The 20,782-nt window shown below is 39.4% G+C and overlaps 1 long non-coding RNA gene across 1 annotated transcript; it reads left to right on the forward strand.

Annotated features, from left to right (window-relative positions):
• Window positions 1–6,105: 6,105 nt before the first annotated feature.
• LOC122462277 lies at window positions 6,106–16,413 on the forward strand. Its single transcript, XR_006284747.1, has 3 exons — window positions 6,106–6,231; window positions 14,660–14,786; window positions 15,639–16,413. It is a non-coding gene; the product is annotated as an uncharacterized LOC122462277 (long non-coding RNA).
• The last annotated feature ends 4,369 nt before the right edge of the window (window positions 16,414–20,782 follow it).

Below are 20,782 nucleotides of genomic sequence, written 5' to 3' on the forward strand. Positions count from 1 at the left end.
ATTCAGATTGTTTGTGAAACTTTAAATCTCACTCTCCTGTCTTTCAAACCTCCCTGACCCCCCTGAATCATACTCAGAAACAGTAATGTTTTCTTGGAACTTGTCCTGTTGAGGCCTTCTGAGAGCTAGGTTGGTTATCGTCCATGCGTATGCCTGAAGGGACGCATATCTTGATGTTCCACAGGAGTGTGTCAATGGGTGTAGTTAGAGACAGTAGTCTATTCCAGTTGTGACTTGTTAACTTCCATAGCAACCAAGCCTTGGAGTGTTCAGAGCTATAGCCATAGAACACTGTGGAGGGTTTTGTTCATAAATATTTTTATCATCTTTTTGTTTATACAGAAACACAGGAAATGAAACTTCTCAGGCACTGGCAGTACTAGTAGGAACGCTCTTGGACTACAGTAGTAAAAATGATATCTAGGTATGTTGTGCTACATGCTGCCTCCATACATTTCTGGGAACTTGAAAAGAGTGCACATAAATAAGGTGTTGTGCATTAAACAGGCGATGGAATCTTTTTTTATTGTTATTATTTGGTTTCTTCTTTTCAGATTGTGCATGAAGATCATCTTAAGATGCATTGACCCAGCCTCAGATATAATGCTTGTTTTCTGTGTATGTTCAGTAAAAAGGAAGCCAACTGTTCAAATCTATCCTTAGCCTATTCCTAAGTGTTCTTCAGCTAGGTATTGTACTGTGCGGATGGACTAAGATGGATTGCAAAAACCAAGTCCTCTTATTCCCTGCAGCTGAATGGGCCTCAGCTGTTGTCTTTCTTCCAGCATTCTCTTCCTCAGACCTCTTTCCCACACATTTAAAAATCCCATCACCAGACCCCGGTAGCTATGAAACATACCTCTGTGCTGGGTTCCAATTGCAGCTGATTTCAAATCTTGCACATTCTGTGACGTTTATCCTTGAGACTTATGAAATTGGAATTCAGTGTTACTTCTGTGCCCATCAAAAAAAAAGGCCACCTGTCAGCCTAACAGGCTTTTCAAAGGTAGAGGGGCCACTGTGGGATAGAATTGGTGATCGTGAGTAGGGGCCTATTGAGGAGTTGTGGGAGAATGGCAAGAGCCTTATTTGAAAGTTGCAGGCAGACAAGGTAGAGACTATGACCTTGCCAGGAGACAGAACAGTGGAGTGTCTGTTAATAGCACAGCCCTGTGATATGGATTGTGTCACATGTGAAGGGGTGCCACGCAAACAATATCTCCCAGAAATGCTGGTCTAGCCAGAATGTAGAGGAAAGAGCCGAGTATATCCCCATCTTCCCAGCTTACAGCAGGAAGGCTAGCACCACTGTCTGTGCTAGCCAGGAGCAGTCTTTCTACTCCTTGGGCTCAAGGACTGCTATAATGCCTGGCTACATGCAGAGGCATGTAGTTCGGGGAAGAGGGAGACTTCTTGCACACCCATGCAGGCCCAGACACAATCTGTCCCAGAAAGAAGGTGAGGAATTCTTTTGTGAATTGATCCAAATCTGAAAAATGACTTGGGTTCAGTTTGTGGGAAAGCTAATCTGACTTCATATGGTTCTTATTGTTCCTGAATCAGTCAGTCTATTTGTACCCTTAAACCTGCAAAAAGCCCAAGCATCCTACAGAAAATCCTTCATAACCTCATAAGACTGCCTAATCCACTCCTGCCAAGAGCTCCATAGTCCCAAAGACTGGGTTCAAATCTCAACACAAAAAATGACTACTTAATTATTTTTGAATTAGCAGCTGTTTGGAACCTCTTTCATTACAAATTCAAACCACTAACGCTTATTTCCTAGCCCTTGCTGCAGAGACCTTCAGATGATGTGTTTCCATATAACTTTATCCTTTGAAAGCCAAGTACCTGCATGATGGAAGTGATAATATATATTCCCAGAAATGATAGCTGCAGTAAAGAACTACACTTGCTGTGAAGATCAAGGGATCAGCTATATCAAAAAGTCACCAGAGCTGACGAGAGCACTTTACTATCCCTCAAAATCCTTGCGGAGGTATCTGCAAGCTGTGGAGGAAGGATGGAAAAGAAGCACTGTCCATGCTCTGCTAGTGAATCAGCAGGGCATTAATTTGTTGTGTTTTATTTGTAGGCTAGGAAAGTCTCCGCAGGCTTTAAAGTTCAAATAGGCCTAATGAATTATCAATGGAAAAAGTTCTCATTTTATATTAATGCACACTATAGCTTATTCACTCCAGTTCAATGTGAACATTGCTGCATTGCAGTTTAAATCTTTACATTAGTTTTCTCTCCCACCCCTATTTTTCCTTTTTGTTTTTTGATATCTCAAATGTAACAAGTAAGGGCCTGGCTTAAGTGAAAAATTATTTGAGTTTCCCACAGGGTGGATTAATATCAAACAGATAGCTCCATCTAGTGGTATAATCAGACATCATTTTGAATTTACACCATTGTCTTGTTGCACAAGACACTCCTAGCAAGAAATTATTTTGGCTAAAAGCATTTGTCTTAATTGTGGTCACAACAGGTAGAAAACATGATTACTTGGTGAATCATATGTTACTTGAAATAGTGTGTACCAAAAACTATATAAAAGGCTTTTTCATCTATACATTCTTTTAAAAGCTGCTGAAGTCATGTGATGGTGAGAGCCATATAGACTGTATCTGCTGTTAACTTTAAGACTCTATTTCCTCTTGTGTAGCCCATTCCTCCAAAAACATAATCAGAAGCTAGCACTATGAACAGCACGAGAACAGAAGAAGACATCATGTAATTCTCTAAAGATTCATATGCAGTTAAATTAAGTATATTTTGGGGTGCTATGTATTGCCAAGGTTAAAGAAGTGATCCAGTATGTTTGAATTTGATTCTGCTGAGTGGCAACAGAGTTTTCAAAAGAACATAGACTTAGCAAAACTTTACTTTTGTGTTCTTACATAATTAAACAATGTCATTCTAAAGGTTACTGTTCTCCAACCAATTATCACTTCATTGTTTTGAATCACTTTTTTATAGATTAGTTAATGTTGGGATAATCAGTTTCCTCCATCCTGGATTTTAATAAAACATTTGATACATTGGCTCATAAACTCTTACCTGCCCAATTAATTCATATCAGCTTGAATATAAACACTGTCACATGAAATGAAAACCACCAGAAGGGCCACAAAGAAAGACTAATAATACTCAACAGTGTATTGAGTTGCAACGGAGGTCTCTTGTGGGGTATCACAGAAATCTGTGTTAGAACCCAAATTATTTAACATCTTCATTAATTATCTCGAAGAAGGAATAAACAGCACACTAATTAGATTCCCAGATTATACGAAACTGGGAGGTGTTTGACGCATTAGTGAGGGCAGTGAAATAACACAAAGGGACACAGAGAGCTCAGAAATAGGACAGAAAGTAACAAAATGAGATTTGAAATATCAGTTAATTAAATATGGGGGGAAGGGGAAATAAATTTAATGGGAAACAAAATTGGCAGACCCACATGATAACAACAGCAAATTAGATAAAAGTCTGCAAACTTGTATAGCAGAAAAAAATAGCCAGTGCCACTCTCAGGTATGTAAAAAAGGGTATTCAACCAGGGAGCAGAAAGGTGATAGTTTCTCTTAACAAAGCTCTGCTGAGGCTGAATTTATAATACAGCATTCAGTTCTGGGAACGTAGGTCCTGATCCTGCACCAGTAAAGTCAATGGGAGTTTTGTCATTGACTTTAAAGAGCATACGATCAAGCACCAGAATTTCAGGGGAGTTTTCAAAGCTGTCTCCTATTTATAATGTTCCAGACGTCTACGTTTGATTTCATAAAAGATACAAGGGGAACAGGGCAGAACTGGTTAAAATATGGAAAATGTATTTGACAAAACAGAACTAAAACCTTTCACACAATGGTAAGAGCATTATAAGGTATAAAGCCAAGACTTTGGTATCTTCTTATTGTTATTTGCAAAATCATGTGATCTAGAGATGGCTTAAATCCCCAAAAGAGGTGTGTATAAGGCAATTACAAGATAATAGCACCTTCCTTGTTCTAAAAGGCATTTGTACTTTTGTCCACAGCATTTTGGAGAAATATTTGCAATGTGATACAAGGTTGTGAAAGGGAAATATCCAGGAAATCTCTCCAGAGAATTGGTAGGATATAATGCTAGTCACTATGGGCCAGATTTTTAAAGATATCCAGACAGCTAAAGATGTAGATAGATGCCTAGTGGGTTTTACATTAGAGCTGGGTGGGAAACAGTTTTCCCACCTGTGACCAGAAAACCCCTTAATACCAACTGGCAAGGAGGCTGCAAGAACATCCTGATTCTGATATATACATTCTGATTCACCAAAGAATGTCACGTGAGGTTTTAAATGAAAGCTAGGGTCACAATGGTCATTGATATCATTGTGACATATACACACACACACATATTATGTAAGAAGTTATGTATATATATATATAGTGAAAATATGTTCTTAAATTCTGTATCACAGTAGAGGTGGAGACACAGGTTTTCTGTCAGACAAAATATATTAATTCACCTATTTCTCTGCCAGATGTTAATTAAGCATTGTAAGCTAACACAATGGATGCCTATTTACATATGAAGTTATCAAGGAGATGTAAAGTCAACAGGGAAAAGAATACAGGAAAAACAAGCAGTGGGAGTTACACTGTCTCTGAGCATAGACAATGAACTTTGGGAATATAAGTAGAATGCAAAAAAGACACCCCCTCATCCTGCACCTAGGAAGTAAATGGGCAGTGCATTTACATTCAAGAAAACGGGATCTCTGCTTTTCTTGGTGGAGGATGCTGCAAAAGGCTTTGGGTGAGATAAACTTCATTAGACAGGACATTAGTCTGTTAAGTTAAATTTAGTATCTAGAAAGTGTGTTATTGTTTTGTTTTGTTTATGTTTCCATTATTACTTGTTTCCATTATTACTCACTGTCACTTGAATCTTGAATCTTCGGTAGAAAGCTTATCCTTGTTTTCACTATGCATCTATCTAAGTGCTGTGATATTAAGCAAGGGGTTGATCCTGATTTGAATAATGCAAGCTGGTATGTATATTGTTCCCTGGTGGATAGTGGACTTATTAATTCTGTGAGTGTTCAGTGGTTAAGGAGCTGGACACAAGAGGGGAATGCTTCAAAAGAACTTGAGTACTAGGGTATACCTATTATTAACCTGCAAATCAAAAAAGGACTGGTATAGCACAGACATGGGCAGAGGGAGCTGATACCTAGTTAAGTACAAGTAAGTCTCCCTCAAGCTGGAGGCAAGGGGTAACAAAGTGACTCCCAGTCCCCACAGAGCCATCACACCATCCCATGAAAATGTTAGTCATTTCAGAAATATTTTTCAAAGGGATGAAAGTGAGCCTTCACTCCAGAACAACCAATAGCCTGGTGGTCAGGGCACATAGCTAGCTAGTAGGAAACGTGGGTTTGAGGCCCTGGTGTAGATTATAACCTAAGTCTCCCAAACCGCCTGGCTATTGGCTACTCTGGAGTCTTTCCCTCTCTCTGACCAGAAATTCAACTGAGAAACCTTTTCTGACTGAAACTTAGTCAAACCAGGTGCATTCTCCAACAAGTTTCCATTTTGACAAAAAGGTTTCATCAGAAAATTCCCAACCAACTTTACTTTACAAAAGCATCTAGCTGTGGTGCCTAGGCACTTTTGAAATCCTACTGGGTGCCTATCTGTATTTTTAGACACTTAAATATATTTCCAAATCTGATCACAGCCCTACTCTTATTGAATGGCAAAACTTCCGTTGATTCCAGTGGTGTAAAATCAGGCACTAGAACACAAGTTCCTTCTCATGGAAAGAAACAAGTGGAGAATTAGGATAAGTGTTTAAATTGCCATGGTATGGGGAATACTTCCAGGTTTCTTACACTGTCCTAAATTGAAGGGCTCCTGAGTAAATATTTAAAATAAATAAATAAATGCAAGAACTACTACAAGAGCTCTATTTTCCTGTGATGGGGTGTACAAAAGCATGCTTGAGAGGAAGGGGTTAAGGAGATGATCTGGGATCAGGCCACCCCATCCCACTGCAGCTGCAAAGCCTGCACAGGCTGAAGGGGGAGCTCTAAAAGGGGAGCTGAGTAGCTCACTGGCTGGCAGAAGATGGAGGTGAGCTGATCTGTACTCCTGGAAAGGAACACCACAGGAGCTCTTGCTGCTAGTGGCCTGTCTATAGTCATCTGACCAAGCCTGTAAAGAAGGGACCTGCAACTCTCTGAAGGTTAGACACTATCTTTGTGTTCAGTTATTTACTTTGCTCTGTGGGAAGAAAGGGATCTGGTAGGAAGTGATCCAGGGAGGCAGCTGCATAGCACCTGAGGGTGCAGGACTTAGCTGCCTATCATTGGGCCCTGAATTGGAGCCAGGTGGAGAGGGTGGGCCTGAGCTCCCATATCAACCGGAAGTTTATCCCATTGTGGGGAACCTACCTGAGGAAGAGTCTTAAAATACAAGGTGGGGAGCCCTGAATCTATTGCTTACCCTGAAGACCTCCTTTTTATTGGTTTCTTTATATTGGGATGCGTCCCTGAAAGGACAGAACACCACAGGGCAAAGTGGTAGTAAGAATGACTTTCTCCCAGGCATTCCCCAAACTGCCACACTCCTGCCTGACCATGGGGCAGCACTGGTGGTGAGTGTTCCCTTTCACATCCCCAAATTCATGTTGTTGTTAGAAAAATATCCTCATTAGCTGAAATTAAACAAATATTGATACCTGTTTTAAATTGTTGTGACTGCCATGTACAAAGGTATGTCTTTACTATGATCACAGAAATACTATCTAAAGAAATAATGTTCCATTAAAATAATGGACCAACTTACAGCGTATAGTTAAGAACTGAACTACTAGAGAAATGCTGGACAAAGAGGGGTGAATAGATTTTAGAAATAACTGATATAACTTTAGTAATAACAATGGTTTAGATTTCCAAAGTAGTACATGGGATTTAGCTACATGTCTCCCAGCTAAGTAATTCCTCTTTGAAAATCTCAACCAGTATGTTTACTTACTGAAATTCATAACCTATACTGCCCCATTGCTTCTACACCCCCTTAGTCTTTATATCTACTGTTCTCTTTTTTAATATCTATGGGAGGAAACAATTCTGTTTATCCTTTTAAAAAAATAGAGAGGAAAAAAAGGCATACTAGAGTTCCGGAGGAAAAAAGAAAGGATTCTGGGGACCTGTGAGATGAAACAAAATATATATGATACACAGAAGCTATAACTAAGACATATCAAGGCCATAATTAGGTACAGGTATTTGAAGAGTGTAAATACCAAGAAGGAAGTGGAATTGTTTAGGAAGTTGCAACTAGAATAATCTAAAAGGAGGAAAAAGGCTGAACGTCAGGGAAAAAACCCTCTTTTCTTATAGTAACTAGTAGATTGTAGCATAGTCTTCCAAAAGAAGCTAGAGCTAGTTGGGAATTTTCCATAAGAATGATTTTCTGACAAAAATGCCACTTTTGCTAAATTGAAATTTTCCTGCAGGAGAGACTGAAACTGAGAAGAGCCTTCCAGACAGGCAGCTGGAAAGCTGAAAAAAATCTGGTTTTGGTTTTCTGAAAATTGAATTTTTCTAGAAATCCCTTCCTGAGAACAATTTCATGTTCTGACTTCTTGTCATGATTTGGGATTGTTGTTGTTGTCGTTGCTATTATTGTTATTATTATTATTATTATTATTAATATTATTATTTTAAAAAGTAAAATTTTTTGCAGACAGGGATTTCCATTTTCCAGCCAGCTCTGGTTTGCAACTACTCAAAGTAGACTAAATAAACAACCAACAAATGACCATTCCAGTCCCGCAAATGACTGCCAGGGGTTCCTGAACCATTGCAGAGTCCCACTGATGTCAATGAAGATCTGTGAACAAGAAGAGGGATTCCCATGCTCCACCAGTTGCAAGATCAGGGGTTAAACAAGCAAGATATTTAGATGTTGATCTCTATCATGCCTCCAGCCCAGCCATTATCAGTAGGCAGTTAATAAATATTTCAACAAACATGATGTGATTACTTTTACAACTATGATACTCCAGGCAAGGCACTTCAACTGTTTTAACATGCTAAAGCCAGCTTCAATATCAGCAAAATTCAGACTTGCTTAGGAAATGACTCACTGCAGAGGAAATCTGTAGATCTCAAGTAGAAAGGTTCTGCAAGGGGTTTCCTAGATATCCAACTGTGGATGATAAATTAAAGACTGAAGAGCATAACTTTTCATAAAGCTGTGCCAAAGGGCTGCAGAAAAAAGATGTCTATCTAGAGCCTCAGAGTCAGGTCAAGGTCGTCATGCATCAGTCTGAGTTGGCCACCCAGTCATTGCCAAAAACTTCAAAGAAAGGAGGGGAAAAATCAAAGTACTTTTCAGATCTCCATCCTTTTAGAGTTTCAAAGAGTCTGTGGGTTTTTTCCTGTTTGTGTAAACCAGTCTGTCAGTGTGGAGAAAGGTATTGCAGAATTTTGTTAATATATCACTTTTGTTTCATATATCATACAAATATGTGGATGTGTGGAACTGTCTACAGTTGTCTGAAGATCCTTAAATCATTTTTCCAAAATTTAATTTTCTTTCAGATATTGAATTTTAGGTTGGAAAGGTTAATTTCTTAAGCAGCTCTGTGTCTCAATAACACCTAACACAATGGAGCCCTGAGCTTGATTCCATGACTTGTAAGTGGAGAAGCCTCTTGGGTTTGCTTCACCTTGGGTCACTGGCTAGCTCCTCCTGCTGGCACACACGCATATATTTATCCTCATTTAGAACCTAGCCTTCTGCCTCTGTAGAGGCAGAGAGGTTCCATTGGGGGGGCCCTCTTTCCATTCAGGTTTCTTGGCCTTTTCTTTTCCTCCAGCCCTCCAGTATGTTTGTCTGCAGGGCTTTATGGCCTATCTTCTGAAGCAGCATCTGTCTTTGCAGATACCAATAGCCAGTTTCTCACACTTTCCCCCCCATAAGAATGAACTAGGCTTCAGTATCCCAGTATTATACAAATTGCCAGACTGGATCAGACCAGAGGTCCATCTAGTCCAGTATCATGTCTCTGACAGTGGCCAACACCAGATGCTTCAGAGCAAGATGTAAGAACCCTGCAGTAGGCAAATGTGGGTTCATCAGCTATTCATAGTAGAGCTCATCCTGAGCTCTAGCAGCTATTGGCTTAAGCCCTGAAACATGAGGTTTCAAAAAAAAAATTAGAAATAGCAATAATAGCTCAGGATATTCTTATTAGCCATATGAATGACCACATCTCAAGTTACTACATCAGTGAGAAGAAAAAAGGAAATAACAAGGTATGCAGCCACGCCCTACCCCACACCTTGACTGCTTCTGTGGCAGGCTCTTTTTATCCAAATGTACTAGAGAGGGCAAAAGCCCCAGTGCCCAGTCCTTATCTCATTCTAAGTCTCATGACCTGCTGCCCAACTGCTCTTTTCAGGATCATATTTCCATAGCATACCTGATTTGAATTTGCGTTCTGAGGCCATATCTAAGGATTGAATAGGGACCTCTAAAATAGAATATCCCCACCAATTGAGCTGAAGAAGAATCTCCACTCTGTTTTGAGAGTTGTCCTGTTAACTACATCAATAAACGCTCAGCCAAGATATAGCTATAGAGCCTTTCAGAGAACTTGGATAAAAACCTAGGTAGTCGTATAATTTCTAGCCTGTAGGCTAATTACACTCAACAATAAATACATAGAATAAAAAAGTTCAGCATCGTCAAATCTTTTTACATCCAATGGAACATCTTTAGAGCAAAACATGGTCAGACTCGTGTTTAATTGCCTTTCGAACAACTCTTCTTGTTTGAAGCTGAAAATAATAAATTAGAATGGCATTAAAAAGATCAAAACAATATTTAAAAGATCAAGCTATCAGCTTCTATTAAAGATTCTGTCTCACTCCACATGGAGGAAGGTGGTTTAGCCACCACTACATACTGTATACAAAATAAGGTTGGAAATATAAATCTAAGAGAAGAACAAATTAAAAGAAAAGAGTCAGGAAGCAATGGTAAAGGGGGAAGACTTGGAGGCATTTTACTATCTTGCTGTTTCATCCATTCCACAAAACAAGCGTACTTTTTAGATGGATATGAAGACTTTGTAGTCAATCATACATACAGTGTTGTTCCCTGAAAAGCATTCACACTACTGTTCTTTATTTCCCCCCATTAGAAAACAAGTGATATTGCACAACTTTATTTAGAGCCTAATCCAAAGCCCACTGAAGTTAATGGAAAAACTCAGATTGACTTCAATAGGGCTTTGGATCTGGCCCTGGGGAGTGCATATTTCTCCTAAGTACATACAAAATGGATAATGGCTCAAATGTGCAAACAGCTTAAGAAAAGGAAACCCCTTAAGTAAGGGAAGTGTTATTAATAAGTGGAAAGCCTGAGTTTTATTGAGTCTATACACTTATGGGCACAGTTTAAAGTTTCTTTTCAAGTGGCATTGCCAAGATTAAAGCTTTATAATCAAATCCCTATTTGACAAAGCTGTCAGTTAGTTTATTTAGTGGTCTTATGATTTAATTAATGACTAAGACAACAACTTATGAGCCATTTTAATAGTAAGGTATAGTTTAGATTACTAACGTCTTATCCCAGAGGGACCACCCAGTTGTGAAAGGGCCATTCACTCTAAGACTTCCGTACGCTGAGACCTGTTCTCCCTTCGTGTAGTGTGTTTTATGGCTCAGTCATGTGCTTACCGCACAACATTTTCAACAGCAGCTGCTCTTCTCCTCCTCATTTTCTTCGTCCTCTTTCTTTGATTTTTGGGCTCCCTGTAGTTGTGGTGAGGCTGTGACCGCAGTGTGTTCTAGGGTGACCAGATAGCAAGTGTAAAAAATCGGGACAGGGGGTGGGGGGGTAATACGTGCCTATCTAAGAAAAAGCCCCCAAAATCGGAACTGTCCCTATAAAATTGGGAGTCTGGTCACCTGGCGGGCTGGGACAGTGTGTTTACCTGCCGCGTCCGCAGGTTCGGCCGATCGTTGCTCCCACTGGCTGTGGTTCACCGCTCCAGGGCAATGGGGGCTGTGGGAAGCAGCGCGGGCCAAGGGACGTACCGGCCCCTGCTTCCCGCAGCCCCTGTTGGCCTGGAGCAGCGAACCGCGGCCAATGGGAGCTGCGATTGGCTGAACCTGTGGACGTGGCAGGTAAACAAACCAGCCCAGCCCACCAGGGGGCTTACCCTGGCGGGCCGTGGGCCAAAGGTTGCCAATCCCTGCCCTACTATGTTCCCTCCAGCAGAATTTACCAACCTGTGCATTAGCTCAATGAAGCAAGGACACAATAACTTCCTGTCTCTATAATTATTGTTTTATGGGTACATACCCACTTCAATACAATATTAAAAACAAACAAAGAAGTTGCCAAACACATTCTTCTGTTTCAGGCAGGCTTATCGTATCTTTGTGGTGTCTCTGTGGTTTTTCGTTATACATAGATAAAGTATCCCTAGAAGTTACGTTTAGTCCAGTTTCAGTACACTCCTGTTGATTCAGTTTTTATACCATACCAAATTCCAGTCACATATATGTCTTTACCTCTGTGGCATGAGATTTTGTGTTGTCTAACAGGCACAGCAAAGAACTCTGAGACCAGGGCAAGGTGAAGGGCCTGAGGTGGCTTTCAACCATCTTTGCACCTCCTGATTCTGGGCTTTTTCGGGCAGAGGGAGGGCTAGAATGGCTTGTAGTGTAACTTAGAGGGGTCCCTAGGGCTACATTATGGCAGCTTGTGCCTGGATTTCTATGGGCAGCCAGAATCTCTTCAATGTTATCTGCTGTGGCCCCATACCTCGCATGTCCCTTATGCTGGGACTTGTGAGGAGGTCCTTGGAGAACAGCCTTCAGCTGTCTCCCCCACTTCCTGTACTGGGGACAAATTGTCTCCTAGAAAGATCAAAGATTTTTACAGCCCCTTTACCCTGCCCTGACCCTCTTACCTGACATAAAGTGGCCAGAGTGGGAGTGAGACTCTGACTCCTGAGTTTGTCTAACAACCTCCCCTCCACTCCTATTGCTAGTTTCAGTTGTGTGGCTTCAGATCATGTGGCAGCTAAGATACAAACTGGTACTGGGAGATCTTTGCTGCACATAGGCAGCCAGGTGATCTACAGTGTAGCTTCTCATAATCAAATCACTAGGAGCTGCATTGAACACTTCATTCTGAAGCCAACTTCATTTGGATTTTCTTCCCCTTTCTGTGGTAACATGATGGTGCTAATCTCCACTTCTTCATTAGCCATTTTTGCCAACTGGCAGCCACACACTCGGTTCAGCAGAGTCTCCCCACTAGTGGCCATACCTGCTGTATGCTTGACATGTTTGCAATATCTAATTGGGGCTCTCATAGTCAGGAATCACAACCTGTAATGTGTAAGTTAAAGGGAAGTCTCCCCTTAGAAGTATCAGAAGCTATCCTAAGCTTTTCTTAGATGAGAATAGTTTTTGCATAAAGTACACCATGCTTTTTGACTCCTTTGATATCTCGGCATGGTGGCACCATTTGGTAATATGCTTCCACAGCTCAAAACGAATCGGAATTGATAGCCTAAAATAAAGTGCACCACTTTAAGGCCATTATTAAAGAAGATAAGCTAATATAGAAGATGGTGGATAGTATGGAGGAAGAGCAGTTCTGCACTTACAGTAAAAAACATGGAGTGGGAGACTTGGATGCAGTGATTGTATCAAAGGTAATCCTGTAAGCAAGGTGTATAGAAAAGGTTCTGTGCTGTGTTTTCTTACTTTGTTTGAAGTTGATATTTACCTCAGTAAATATTGTTGTTAACTCATGCAAAGCATAATACAAAATGTGCAGATTGAAAAAAGTGGGCTCATGCCACACCTATTAAGGCAGACTTAAAAAACAGGTAGAAACATGTAACAAATATTTCAAGTTCATATGGTTCTGAATCACACTGCTGTAATTCCTTGGAAATCCCTTGTCCATGATAGTGGACCTAATTGTCAAGTATATAGATCTTCAGCAGGATGGCCAAATCCACCATATAGATTCTCACATTGGCTTTTAGGTCGGACAATTGGGCATTTATGGACCTAGGTACTGATTTGTGAACAATTGAGTTCATTGTGCTAACTACATGCAAGTTCCTCTTAGTAGTTTGGAATAACGTGTCCTGGAATGAAGTTTGTTTCCTTGTGTTACAGTGGCAAAGTCTCTCTAAGATGTACTAAAGATTCTGCTTTAACATCACAAGTAATATATGTCACCTCTGTAGAGATCAATTCCTTCCCTCTGCTTATCCGGGAAATAAGCCGAGAATGGGGGAATGGAATAGCCATGGGTGGAAATTCTGGATCCACAGAAAATGGCAAAGCTCCCACTGGCTTCACCCTATAACTACTTCTGGGAAAACGTTTCTTTGTTCTTTTTCTTGTTCACAAACTATTTCCAAATAGACTCCGATTTTCACAAATTTAGTCATTATTCATAATTGTGTGACCAGCTTATGAACACTGTGCAGCCTATGGGTTATTTGTAAATTGATAAAAGCGGCAAAGAGTCCTGTGGCACCTTATAGACTAACAGATGTACTGGAGCATAAGCTTTCGTGGGTGAATACCCACTTTGTCAGATGCATGTAGTAGAAATTTCCAGAGGCAGGTATAAATATGCAAGCATATGCAGGTATAAATATGCAAGCAGGTATAAATATGCTAGCATATGCAGGTATAAATATGCAGGCAGGTATACATATGCTAGCATATGCAGGTATAAATATGCTAGCATATTTATAACTGCCTCTGGAAATTTCCACTACATACATCTGACGAAGTGGGTATTCTCCCACAAAAGCTTATGCTCCAATACGTCTGTTAGTCTATAAGGAGCCACAGGACTCTTTGCCACTTTTACAGATCCAGATTAACATGGCTACCCCCCGATACTAGTAAATTGATAGTTAACAATTTATTCAAATCTAATAATCATGGTGTGTGTTTGGTCACTAAAGCCATACTATATATTTTTTCTTCTTTCTGATTCAATGAATGAAATTATAAAATGGGAACAGCACTTAGTCAAACTTACTTTTTTCCTACTGTATTCTTTTTCCCGATATATCAAGGTGGCTCTATCCATGATCTGCTCTACAAATGCAGCAATTTTCCTAACCAGTCTCTGTAACCTAGACATCTTAATTTCTTAATATATTCATACACAGCACATAGCAACAATTTTTTTAGTATCATGTATTTACCAGAACAAACATCCATACATTTGGTTTGAAAGAACTGTGGAGGTGCTATGTATTGGAGAGGGTGATATTTTCACAAGAGACTCTGGAATGCTTTACAATTCTCCTCATGAAGACTGCAGAGAAAGTTTTAGTAAAAGAGCTTCAACAGTAAGAATTTAAACTTTTATTTATCTCAGGCTTTCCTGAATCCTGGTTTTTTGTTTAAAGTTAAAGTCTGCTCCCACAAAATGAGATACTGTCACTGCCTACATCTAATGCAGACTTTCAGAGCTTATTGAAGTGCTTTAGAATATAGAATAGGTGCTGGAGCTGAAGCAAAAAATCCTCTCAGCAAATCCATCTATGGCCAAGGAGATCTTTAATTTATGCCTCTTAAAACTCCCTCCTCTTCTTGAAGGTTGGTGCCATGAAAGAGATTACTAGAACCATTTCGGGATACTGTTTTTGTGTGACACCACAGAATGGATTCTGTAGAAAGACTTTTGCTTCTTCCTGATAAATCAAGTCCCATTCTCATGTGACAGGTAAGGATGAATATGTGATTGCCTCTCTCATTTTAATTTTCACACAAAAATTGTATTATGAAGATAATTGTTCCATTGTCTGTTATGTGATGAATGCACCATGCTCTGGCATTAATAACTACACCAGAGAGCAGGAATGTAGGCTAATTGCTAGTAAACAGCAGATTTGATGAAAAAACAGTTACCTTAATTTTCAGTGTTGCAGAGATGTGGAAGACATTGGATTTTCTTTACACTCAATGCCTCTTATTTCTAAATTCATATTCTGAGTTATTGTAACCAATGAATGGTACTAATAGATGTTTATCTCTCATTCAAATCTTTCTTAATCTATCAGATTAGTTTTAGTTTTCATTTAGAAAAGCCTATTTTCCCACCTCTTCCAGTAATAGTACCACGTCAGGCTCAAAGCTCCAGTGTTTAGCTCTGTACATTTCTATGAAAAAGCTGGCTAATGGGATGATTTCATGGAGCAAGGAAAGGGCTGTCTTCCTTCTCTTTTGTTACAAATCTTCATATGCAAAACAAAAATAGTGATGTAAATTTGGCTCAATGGGGTTGCACAGGTGCAGAATTTAGCCCCTGGTTGCTTCATAGCAGGTGCCTGAGCAAGGAGACTGTTGTAAATGAAGGGCCAAAAGTAAGAGATTGAAAGAGACACATCAGGAAGAAGTTAGTCAAAACCTGGGGATAAGTCTCGCACCATTCAGCTGATGAGCAAACTGAGCATAACATGCAGATCAAGAGAGTGAAAAGAGACGTAGCAGGAAAAGCAACTATTGGGAAAATGTGAGATAAAATAGGCCCTCTTTGTTTTATCTTACACCCTCCTGCTTTTTTTTTTTTTTTTAGGGTAGCCCTTAAATGTGATGAATCCCTTGGAGAACATCTTTTCCTCAGAAAAACATTGGGCCTGACCAACTAAAATACAGCATGTTGTCCTTTATCAGGAAGAGCATATTAAACTTCCCTTTGGTTCAAAGCAGCCTGTTTGTTAGCCTTCAGGGCTCACTTCAAGGCTCATCTTTCCTCCCTTGCCTGTGAGGAGATGGGTGACAGGTAGTAGTGGTGTGGGACTGGGGATTTTTGTCATTCTTATGTTTTTGGGGGCATTCTTCGATTTGATCCTGGAGTCATTGATGGTTTCATTTGTAAATGTTCATACTTCCAAAATTCTCAGTTGCCTAGAACATTGGACTGGCTCTCTTTTATTGAGTTACCTGCGTGTAGTGCCTACATAAATCAATGAGAATTAAATATATTTAAGTGAGATTAGAATCAGGATGTATGACTGAAGAAGCTCTTAGAAGATCAACTTATATGATCTTTCATGGATGTCCTGTTTGCATAGAAGCTGGGTGCTTCTTTTCCTGAATTATGTCTTAAGTTTCTCTCAGATATTTGGTTTTAAGTCAAAAATATTTTTCTTTAAAATTTGATGAAATATGAGATGAAAAAGGGTTCTAGTTATTGAAAACATACCCCAAAGTATAAAACATAATTTGTTTGCAAGACACAGACCTCAGACTCTAGTAAGTTAACTTTATATTTTGCTTTTAATTTGCATTTAAATAAAAAATCCTCAAAACAAAAAGCCAAGATTTTTTTTCTACTGAATCAGAGCCCACTGGGTATCACAAAGACAATAAAGCGCTACAAATTCAAGCAACAATGAGATTAAGTTTCCTTAATATGTATCATTTCAGGTGGTATTTTATATAAGCTCTGATGCTTCTCCAAAAGAAGGCAAAATTGATCATCTCTCCACTAGTCAATAAGGGCTCCGTGCTGCCTAATTACACAGTAAACATTAGTCACCCACAGAGTGTAATTTCCATCAAAAAGAAGGGATTTTTTCCCCTCACTGCATGTGTTTTGTACACTTTGTATTCTGACATTATGAGGATTTTAAATAACAATCAAGCTTATTTCATGCTGTCTTGGTTGTTTCTTTCAATTTTCTCTTTCTTTAAAACTAAGAGTATCTAGATGAAATCACTTAGTCTGTATCCATCTTGTGCTTGTTAAATCAACTCATATGATACTCCCCCACTGTATAGATCAATGGGTCTCCTTACTTATCTAAGAAAAAGCACCGCCTGTCAAAAATAAGACCCATGACTAAAAATTAACAGTATTTGTAACAAATAGTGAGTTAAATTTGGAGTTGAACTAAGGCTGAAAGATTATTCTCAGCCAGCAGACTGCAGTGGCTACAAACTAATAATGGGCAAACCTGTTATTTGGATATTTGTTCTGATGCATTCGGATAAGCATCCTAACCTTGTCTTTGGAATCCCTATTTGAATAGCTGGGCTACAAAAAACCGGACTCAGTCTCACAACACAAATTCTTCATGCAATTTCAGTTTTTCAATTTATTGTTGAGCAGGGAATATTGTAACAGCACTTCTCATGATATATTGGCACTACCAGTTTTGGTAGTTATGGCTGATGAAGATAATAAAGAAGTAGGGGCACTCTGAGCTATTGAAAAGGGTTCACTTTGTGTTTGGGTTTTGAAGGTCTGTTCATATTTTATCCAGTCTATGTACCCAGCCTTACTAAACATTTCTCAGTGGGATTAACTTCAATAGGATCCCACAGAATTTAGAAATTCAGGACAGATTCTTCCTGGCTTGCGAAAGGGTGCAAATTATACCTTTTTGTGTCAATAAGAGTGATTGGTGCTCTAGAATTTAGGTGATGTTTCTGTTGCTGTCCTCCTTTCAGGTTACATCTGGAAAGGAGAATTATGGTTTTCTCCAGAGGCTCAATGTGTTCTCCTTCAGTGAGGACAAATTAAGCCACATGTCAAAGTCAGCTAATAAAGTGATGGCTTGGGTGTCCAATAATGGTAGTATAATACATTAATCCCTTAGAGCCTTATGCATCTCTTGTGTATATAAAATATTTGCTTATATATCTATAAAATAATTAAAATATTTTGAATATACTGTATGTATACACCCAAGCATAGTGGTATAACTGAGTAGAGAAATCAGGAATCAAGGATCTGTGTAAGATCTTAAGCCAGTCACTTGTTAGCCCAATTTTATGAACTATTAATATTTAATACATTGAATTTTCAACATGCTTTGAGAGTCTTTGACAAGAAGGCACAACACTCTGCATAAAAACAAAGATGCTTAAATTATTCAGTCCTCCGTTCTGAAGACCTACTTAAGAAGACTTTCAACATGTAGAGGGTTTTTAAGGTCAGGCTTGACAAAGCCCTGGCTGGGATGATTTAGTTGGGTATTGGTCCTGCTTTGAGCAGGGGGTTGGACTAGGTCCCTTCCAACCCTGATATTCTATGATTCTATGTTTTCATGGAATGTTGAAGTTGTTCCGAAATATTTGGGTACATGTCATGATACAATAGTTTTATCAAGTAAAAAGCTTTAGGGATCAGGTCGCTAAGTGCTTGACCTTGAAAATGAAGAGGATAAAGCTGTAGGAATTGGAGATCATCAGTACAACTGACTACAGATTAAAAGATATAAAAACAGCAAAGTGAAGACTCTGCAAATCGATTGCTTTCCCCGTATGAGGCTTGCCTGTCTACCCTGTACAGGCGGGGACAGAAAGAGACACTCTTGAAGTGGACTTGCTCAGGAATCATACTGGATAAATGACACTGTGATGAACCATGAAAATACAGGAAACTAAGTAAAAGGTATTTCATACTAAGTATTAATAGAAACTGATGCTCAGAATCTATTCTCTTCTCCCTGTGCTGGCAGAACATACAAGTTAATCAATATTTTCTATTTTTGTAATGTGAAATTGTTCTTGTGTCCATTGGGAAACTATAGGATGATAATGATTTTTGGTCACTATTGCCCCGGACTGGATTCATGCAAGCAACTTAGAAGTAAAAGGGGTTGTATCCCATCACTTCTCTCTGCCCCTCGATCTAGCCAGGCTACCTTTCATGTTTTCCATTAGTTTTACTAGTATAGCTTGCTTGACAAGTTTGCATCTATCACCCAGATTTCTGCCAAATGTGATGTTTGGTGTATCCTGTTTGTTGCTCACTTCATTTTTAGATTTCAGAGTAACAGCCATGTTAGTCTGTATTCGCAAAAAGAAAAGGAGAACTTGTGGCACCTTAGAGACTAACCAATTTATTTGAGCATAAGCTTTCGTGAGCTACAGCTCACTTCATCGGATGCATACTGTGGAAAGTCCACAGTATGCATCCGATGAAGTGAGCTGTAGCTCACGAAAGCTTATGCTCAAATAAATTGGTTAGTCTCTAAGGTGCCACAAGTTCTCCTTTTCATTTTTAGAGAAATCTAAGTTATTTGTGAGGGATAAAGTTGGCAAAGAAAACAGCTGAGGCATTGTATGGGCAGCCAGCAACAGCAGTTACCGGTACCACTTATCTCCTTGGTGTCACCATTTAGATTTCTGATACAGTGCAAACATGGAATAAGAACTGAGTTACCCTTGCTAAAACCCCAACAAAAAAGTGCATTTACAGTGCTAAGTACACATAATTACCAATTCTCATGGAACACCCCATCTGATATGGCACTATACAAATTCTGTGGTGGCGGGGGGTGGCATAAAGGACTCGTCTTAAAGTGGTAATGTTATTTAAGTATAGTAGAGGAGTGGAAATCCAACATTTGTCTTCAGATTTTGTCTACTGATCACATAGCTCTACCTTCCTCCTCCAGGATTTTGTGTGTTGTGTGTGCTGGGGGCAGAGCTGACCTTTCTGATGCTCTTCTTTGGCACTTAGCCTTAGTCTGGTTGGAGCCTTAAATCCTCACCCATACACACAGCTCTCTAGTCTGCTCTCACAGAAACAAGAGTTAATTCAATTTAACAAGCAGATATCCTTGTATTAACTTTCAGTTACTTTTGTTGATCTTTTTCTCCTTGTTTATCTCTGCTTTTTTTTCCCAATGCCGTTCCACAATGCTGTCTCTGTTAAAGCTGGGTGGAAAGTAAGACAGACCTGATGAATGCACTGATGCCAAGGAAGTGGTTTCCTTAGCAACAAAAACAAGGTGAAAGCTCTCAGAATTTCTTTCACTGATCAAATGTGACTTTTTGCCTACTGTAGACAGAGAAAGGGTATAGAAATGCTTCCATGAACTAGCTAGTAACACATTCTGTCAAATATCCTAAAAGGTATAGTGTCAATGACTTAGTCCAAGTTATTTTATTTAAAAATTATCATTATCAGATAGGAAACCTCTTCCCCCAATGAAAATGTCTCCTTTTAAAAAAACAAATTGCCACTATGTTCCTGAGAAACTAACAAAATAATAAGTAAGGGCTGAATTTTGATTGCTTTACTGACATGAGGCACTCTGTTGACTTCAGTGAATAAGGCAAGCAAGATTTGGCCCAAAGTGTGGTGGGGAGGAAGAGGGCCACCTATGTTCAATATTATGTGCTCCTTGGCTGGCCAGTAGCTAGTGCAGTTCCTAACACCGAGTTACTGTGTCATACAGTCCTAATGGTGCATGTAAACAGAGAGGCTATTGTTGGTAAATTTATTTGTCTAAAGCCAGTTTCAAAAAAGACTATCTTCCTAGGATTTTGGTGATGAACCATCGTATTTCAACAACTACCATTATGGGTGTTTCTCCATCAGTAGAAAATAGTTAAAACCAGTGGAAATGGCTTTGTGCTAGAATCCAGGAAAGCTGTGCCTAATCCTAAGTTTGCTCACTAAATCACTTAGTTGCACTGTGTGCATAAGACACAAAAAGGGACCATAAAAATGGCACTTTGTTAAGTCAAATACAGAAATGCATCATTAGATTGTACCTGCTCACTCTACTGTTTACAAGCAGTCTCTCTGTGGAAGAATAAGCTCCATTTTCTTCTGTCTGTGACATCAACACCCCCAGCATATTGAGGATGGCCAATAGGCAAGGGTGATGTACCAAATGAAATCAAGCTGTTTTCCAATCAGCAGGTTGAGTTTGCAGTGCTGGCAATTACAGCTTCCTTTTGACCTGTACACAAAGC

The sequence above is a fragment of the Chelonia mydas genome, chromosome 1 (genome assembly GCF_015237465.2).
Source record: "Chelonia mydas isolate rCheMyd1 chromosome 1, rCheMyd1.pri.v2, whole genome shotgun sequence".
Classification (NCBI taxonomy): Eukaryota; Metazoa; Chordata; order Testudines; family Cheloniidae; genus Chelonia; species Chelonia mydas.